We start from the raw sequence: 7539 nt of genomic DNA on the forward strand, positions 1-7539 counted from the left end.
CCATTTCCAGTACTGGAACTCTGGGCTGCAGAGCCCCAGTGTATGGTTGGGGCCCTTCACTCCTCCATGGGAACCTCTGTGGCTGAGATATCTTTTCCGATGCTCAACTGTCACATGTGGGTGTGGGGCGAGTTCATTTTGTATCTCCATTCCTTCTACACATCTTGATATGGTTTCTTCTTTATGGCCTTAGTTATAGGACTTCTGTTCAGCTAATTTGCAGATGGTTCTCCAGGTCGATCTATAATTTAGCTGTAATTTTAATGTGGTCATGGGAGGGGGGCAAACATAGCATTTACTTACACTGCCATCTTGACAGAAACCTAATCATGTATAACTTTTGATGTAAAGTGAGATATGTGGGACTCTTTCATTTGAACACTTAGTGGTTAATAATTGACCAAATTTTAATATTGTTGTGTCTAGGGAATAGGGAGACCTCAGAAGAGGGAGATAGAGATAGACAGTGGAAGGTCAGTCATGGAGCAATCAGAACACACAGAACATTTATCAGTTAAGTTTGCCCTCTTATATAAACGTGATTTGTGGTGTTCCCAAACAATTCCAATAGTAACATCAAATATTACTAATAAGGGCGTGGCTCCATAGTGTACTAGTTAGCATGTCTGCTTTACACACAGAAGGTCCTGGGTTCGCGCCCCAGGTGGAGCCACGGACCATACCCCAGGTGCGCCAGGGCCCCCAGGTGTGCCAGGTCCCCCAAGTGCACCAGGGGAGCCAGGCCCTGGGTGTTCCAGGCCCTGGGTACTTGCTGCGAGTCTGTGGGAAGAGATACACAGCCTTCAGAGATCCAGTTCTTAAGGGGAAACGGCAACATCCATAGGTCAGGGGTGGAAGTGGTGGTGGGGGAATTCAAGAGGAGAAAATAATAGAAAAGTTCAATAAAACTAAAAGCTGGTTCTTTGAAAAGATAAATAAAATAGGCAAACAATTTAAAAATATTACTAATGAGATCACCATAACAAATGTAGTAATAATGGAAAAGTTTGAAGTATTGTTAGAATTAATCAAAATGTGACACAGAAATACAAAATGAGCATATACAGTTTAAACAATGGCACCAATAGTCTTGCTTGCTAAAAAATGCAGTATTTGTGAAGCGCAAAAAAGTAAAGTGCAGTAAAATGAGGTATGCTTATATTAAAATGGCAGGTCAGTTTTATTATTAATTTTATCACTGCTATTAATTGGTTCATGGTCATCAATATAAAATCAACAGAACATTTGACTGTGAGGAACTATTCTAATCTAGAATCGTAATTAAAACTAATTTTTTAGCAGGAATATTTGGGACAAACATTTCTGTGATTATTATGTGATAACAAACAGGATATTTTATTAACCCTCCTTTATTTCCCAAAGGAGTTTTCTTTTTTCTAATTTAATTTTTTCTCTGAATAACTGTCTTGACCTTTTATTCTATATAAATCAACAATAGACATTTCATTCTTTATTAAAAGATTGATTTCCAGGAACTTGGGACTACACTGGAAAACAGGTGTTTAGTAAGAGAATATCCATGTCTCTGACATACATTTTTTTTGCCAGACAACAAATGGCATTTTACTTTGGTATTGAAAAGTAAGCAGGTCAACCTTGTTTCTAAGCTGCAAACACAAAGCAAGTGATAACATACTCTCCTTGGGATACCTTGAATGGGCTGAGCAAGCAGGGTCCAAGGTGAATTATTCTAGAACATTGCAAAGAAATCTTTTGGGGCTTAAAGATGAGCTGGTTCATTTTTCCCTCGATGCATAGCAAGCAGACACCAACTTTGTTTTCTTCTATAAATATTTTATAGATATTCGTATATTTGTACAATAAGCAGTCTAAAACACTGGTGAACAAAATTGTTCAGAGTCAAGCACTTATAAATTATGATTTATTTGAAAATTAAATTGCTTTTCTAAATATGAATTTGAGCACAAGAGAAAGAACTTCTCTATGTCTAGCAACAGACAAATATACCATGGAATATTACTTTTCACAGAAAATGAAAATTGAACATATCCTAATCTGTTTATATGTTTTTTTACTGTTATAATACTAAGTATCATTTTAAAATATATCTGAAGTGGAATAAGAATACGTCTGGATTGAATGGTAATGTGTTACTTTTCCTTACATCTATGATTGGTTCAGTTGATAAGAGCATGGTATTAGTGAACTTTTGTGAGAATTATTAAAATTCTTAAGGAAACTCAAATCTGGCTAATCATTTTGCAGGGAGATTGCAAAAATGAAGTAAGTAAGAATGGATCAGTGCAAACATATATAGCACTGAAAAATAACTCTCATTATTATGACAGTTTTGGGGTAGAGTCAGCTGGTTTTAATTTACATAATGTAGCTCTAACTAGAAAGTATATTTAAAAAATTCAACAATTAATGTATTCGTTTGAAGTCTCTACCTGAATCATTCATTATTAAAGCTAATACCTACAATTGAACTTTATTTGGGATTATATTTCTAAAGGCTTTGCGAATTAGAAAAGAAAAATGTAAAAAAAATACAATAGTATCATAATAGATTGAATGTGAATAATATGTATTTATTTGCTGGAACCACAACCTGTCACTTATAAAGCTTCATTTTATATAATATTTTCTCCTAAGGTACAAGATGTGGCTAGGAAAGATACATGTGGGAGTCTATATTCTTTTAAAATCCAAGCCTGCTACCCATAATGAAAAAGCAGTAATGATAGGACAGTGTCATATACTAGAACAATTTTTAAGCAATTAAGTGCTATGAGGCAACAATACAAGAACAAACTTAAAAGTAAATATTAATTTATTTGTTAATTTTTGCTCCCTGCTTAAAGGATATTTTCTTGAACCTTGGAATTGCCATGTTATATACAAAGCTGATGTTTATTCATCAGGAACAAGATCTATCCACTTAATCTCAGGACCTTAATATCCAAAGTGAAACTTTAATAATATAACTTATTCATTATTGATTCAATGAGGAAACATACATGTATCAATTCTTATGATAAGTACTAAAAACTCACTGAAAAGTGTTTTGCATTTTTCTTTTGTCTAAGCAGTTCATTTTTTTCAGAATATTATATAGGTAGAATATCATACAGGTAGAAATTTACATTAGTCCCTTGACTATGTTTGCAGTAATTTTTAAATAATTTAGAAAAAATCTCAAAATAGAATGCTATATGAAAAAGCAGGAAGAAAATGAATTCATTATATAATCAAACACACACACACACACACACATGCACACACACGCACGTGCACGCGCGTGCATACACACACACACAGATTTGTGTGACTGGAAATGAATGTACTTCTCAGCTCTTTCCTCCCTACCTAAATTTCATCTATTTTAATATGGAGTTATTTAACTAATTCTTTTGTTGTTTTGTACTTAATTAATCTATAATCTCAGGGTCTAAAATTTTTTCTTAATGCATTCTAAGACTCATCAAAAAAAAAACAAAACAAAGCAAAACAAAAACCTAACTGCTGAAACTGTTTTGTTTAAAAAGTTAGTTAACATAGAGAAAAATTTACCCTTTGTATTGAACAAATGCATAGAATCATATAACCATTACTACCATCAAAATAATATGGTAGTTTCATTGTCTCCCCAAATTTCTTTGTTCCTCATTTGTAATAATTACCTATCCCACTCCGAAGCCCTGTCAAACATTTATGTTTTCAGTTTTTAGAGCTTTGATTTTCCAGAATATTATATAGAGTTCTACAGTAAATATGTAGCCTTTTGAATAGCTTCTTCTGCTTACTTTAATGCATTTGAAATTTCTCCATGTTGTTGAGAGTATCAGTAGTTCATTTTTAGTTCTGAGTGATATACTATTGTATGGATGTAATACAGTTGGTTTTATTCATCCACAAGATGAGGGACATTTAGATTTTTTATGGGTACTTATAAACAAAACAACTAAAATATTTGCATACAGGTTTTTGTGTACATGTTAATTTTCATTTTTTATGGAGTAAATATCTATAGGTGAGGTTATTGAATCAGATGGTAAGAGTATCTTTAACTTACAAAATATTGAAACACTTTTTCAAACTAGCTCCACCATGTTTCATTTTCTTCACAATGTATAAGTTTCAGTTGTTCTGTATTATCACCAGTAATTGGAAGTGTAAGATCATCATTAGTATTATTTTGTAATATTAGCCATTTCATTAGGTACAAAGTGCTATCTTACTGTGGTTTTAGTTTGCGTTTCTCTAATGACAAATTATGTCGAGCATTTTTTTTTTATTTGATTATTTGCCATCCATATATCTTCTTTACTTAGGTCTCTCTCAATTTTTTATTAAATTATTTTTTTTAATTTTCAAGTATTGAGATTTTCTTATATATTCTGAATACAAATTTTTAAATCAGATACTTGTTTGGAAATATTTTCTCCCTGTCTGTGGCTTCTATTTTCACTTTCTTAAAAGTGTCTTTTCAAAGCAGACATGTTAAATTTTCCTGAAGTGGAATTTATAAGGTCTTTAACGTAGATTGTTCTTTGTATCATTATATGAAATGTTTGTGTAACTGCAGATTATAAAGATTTTCTCCTATGAGTGCTAATCAAAAAAAATCCCCAAGAAACAAAAGCCAAAGAAAAAAATGGCTTCATAGGTGAATTCTACTAAACATTTAAGAAGACAATACATATTCCTCTCAAACTATTTTTTAAAAAAGTAATGCATCTAAACTCAATTTACAAGGCCAGTATTATCCTAATGCCAAAACCAGGCAAAGACACTACCAAAAGGGAGGGAGGGAGGGAGGGAGGGGGAGAGAGAGAGAGAGAGAAAGAGAGAGAGAGAGAGAGAGAGAGAGAGAATGAATTACAGACCAATATCCCTGATAAAAAAAAGATGAAAAAATTCTCAACATACTAGCAAACAAAATTTAACAGTACAGTAAAATGATTATATACAATAATTAAATGGGACTTACAGCAGAAATGCAAGGGATATTTGCAAAACATTAATGTGATTCATCACATCAACAAAACCAAGGGTAAGGATTATATGATTATCTCAATAAATGTAGAAAAACCATTTGACCAATTCCAACATAAATTTATGATAAAGCAATAAACAAAATGGGTATAGATGAAAATTACCTCAACTTGAAAAAGGCTATGTATATATAACAAGCCCACAACAGACATCTTATTCGATGGTGCAAAGTGGAATGCTTTTCCTCTACAATCGGGAACAAGAAAAAAAATGACTACTCTCATAAATATCATTTGATATAGTATTGGAAGTTCTAGCCATAGAAATCAGACAAAAATAAATAAATAAATAAATAATATATAAGTTATGATAAAAGTCATCCAAATTGAAAAGGAAGAAGTAAAACTGTAACTATTTGCAGATGACATGATACTATGTATAAAAATGTAAAGAATCTATCAAAAATTATAATTTTAAAAAAGTTATGAAATTAGCAAGATGCAAAATCAATATATAGAAATCCATTATGTTCCCATACACTAATAAAGAATATTCAGAAGGAGGAATTAAGATAACAATCCCATCTATAATTGCATCAAAAATAGTGAAATACCTAGGAATAAATTTTACCAAGGAAATGAAAGACCTGTACTCTGAAAACTATAAGACACTGAAGAAAGAAGTTGAAAAGGAGATAAATAAGTGTAAGGATATACCATACTCACAATTAGAAGTATTACTATTATTAAAATGACCAGACTATCCAAAGAAATCTACAGATTGAGTACAATTCCTGTCAAAATATCAATATTTTTCTTTGAACAAGAACAAATAATTCAAAATTGATATGGGGGAGATTCCCAAAAAACATGGTGGAGTGAGAGACATCCTCAGACCTCTCCCCTGGAAACAACAATAAGCTGAACATCTAAAACTCAAAAAAAACCCAAAAACACCCAAACCGTACACCAGCACGTCTGAGTATGGGATTTGCGCATAAGAGCTACCACAGGTCAGAACCCTGGGCGTAGGTTGGTGGACTGTGAGAAAAAAAGAAGCTGCCTCTCACAGCCCCCTGAGCTCCCTGTAGGGACAGGGGAATGGGAGAAGGTGCAGCAACTTCTCTGAACAGCTCTGTCTGGGAGAGTTTGTGAGTTCCATTCAGCCAGTAGCAGGACTCAGTCATTAGGGCAGAAAGCAGAGAAGCAGACAACAGAGAAAAACAGTTGATATTTACCAGCCATGGATGCAAAACTGAGGCTGAGTTGCAACCTTCCCCCATACCTTCTGAGAATGATCACCGTGGAGCCCCAGAGGAATCTGAAAAAATGATGCTGAAATTGTTGCTAATACGAACAGGGACTGAGACTGAGGGTAGTGAGAGTGAATAAATATATATTTTTTTAAAAAGCATTGTACAAAGGCATTATTAAGGCTTTATATAAAGCAAGGATCAAATAGGCTTTGACATCACTTACCAGAAACCAAAAGAAAACTGCCTTCTTTGCAACAGACTAAAGAGAGACCTTTATATAGTAAATCTTTCTGGAGAAATAGCAGAATACATTTCTATTAATACTCAGGTGGAGAAATAGTCCATTAAACACCAGGAACAACTAAGGTGACAAGGCATCTCAGAAAGAAAGAGAAAAATCTCCAGAAAATAAGCTTACAGACATAGAAATATGTGACTTAAATGATAGAGAATTCAGGATGGTAATTCCAAAAAAACTCAATGAGATATGAATGGATCACATCGACAATTCAGGAATTGAAAAAACAACTAGATGAATTGAATGAGTTCTTTAGCAAGGAGATTGAAACCCTCAAAAAGAACAGAATAGAACTTCTGGAGATGAAGAACACACTGCAAGAGTTGAAAAATGAAATATCAAGCTTGGGAAATAGAGTCAACCAAATGAAGGAAAGAATCAGTGATATCGAAGACAGAAATCTAGAAATTCATCAGAAGGAATAAGAGAGAAACCGAAGAATGAAAAGTAATGAAAGAGAAATACAAGAACTAGCTGATACCATCAGGAGAGGAAACATAGAAATAATGGGCATTAACAAAGGAGAGGAAAAGCAGCAGGAAATAAAAAGCATTTTCAGACAAAGAGTTAACAAGAATTTCTCAAATCTAAGGAATGAGCTTGAGCTTGGAATTCAAGAAGTCAACAGAACACCCAATTATCTCAACCCAAAAAGGCCTTCACCAAGACACATTATATTAAAATTATCAAAAAAGCAATGACAAAGAGAATTCTCAGGGCAGCCGGGGAGAATGGTAACTTATAAAGAAAATCTCATGAGATTATCCTCAGACTTCTCAGCACAAACCTGAAAAGCAAGAAAGGAGTGTGATCAAATATGTAAACTATTAAGTGAAAGGAACTACAAGCCTAGAATAATGTATCCAGTTAAGCTCTTTTTTTAGATATGAAGAAATAATAAAGCTCTTTCCAGACATACAAAAATTGAGAGAATTCTCCACTATGAGACCTGCACTATATGAAACACTGAAAGGAGTCAGCTTACCTAAAAAAAAAATGACAATGA

Source organism: Rousettus aegyptiacus, unplaced genomic scaffold, assembly GCF_014176215.1.
Source record: "Rousettus aegyptiacus isolate mRouAeg1 unplaced genomic scaffold, mRouAeg1.p scaffold_m13_p_9, whole genome shotgun sequence".
In the NCBI taxonomy this organism is placed as follows: Eukaryota; Metazoa; Chordata; class Mammalia; order Chiroptera; family Pteropodidae; genus Rousettus; species Rousettus aegyptiacus.